This window comes from Camelina sativa, unplaced genomic scaffold (assembly GCF_000633955.1).
Source record: "Camelina sativa cultivar DH55 unplaced genomic scaffold, Cs unpScaffold24148, whole genome shotgun sequence".
Lineage (NCBI taxonomy): Eukaryota > Viridiplantae > Streptophyta > Magnoliopsida > Brassicales > Brassicaceae > Camelina > Camelina sativa.
Window position 1 is genome coordinate 1 of NW_010945129.1, and position 257 is coordinate 257.

The following is a 257-nucleotide window of genomic DNA, read 5'->3' on the forward strand; positions in this document are numbered from 1 at the left end:
AGCATAGCGTAGTACTCAATCTCTGATCTTCTCAAAGGTGGGCAATTTGCGGAGATTAGAATCAGTTTCCCTGTGAGAACATAAACAAAAAACCAGAAATAAACAACAAACATCTTAAAAAAAATAAAGAGTTAATAACATTTTTTAGGGTATGCACACCAAGTGTTCGACGAAATTACACACACACCTTTGGAGCCACGGAGGGATTTCAGAACAGACTTGTAACCAAGAGTGTATTTACCACTCTTCATCACAAG

General features: G+C 37.4%; 1 long non-coding RNA gene across 1 annotated transcript; it reads right to left on the reverse strand.

Moving 5' to 3' along the window:
• Positions 1 to 33: 33 nt before the first annotated feature.
• Positions 34 to 257, reverse strand: LOC109132121. Its single transcript, XR_002037378.1, has 2 exons — positions 188 to 257; positions 34 to 70 (listed from the first exon to the last, which is right to left on the reverse strand). It is a non-coding gene; the product is annotated as an uncharacterized LOC109132121 (long non-coding RNA).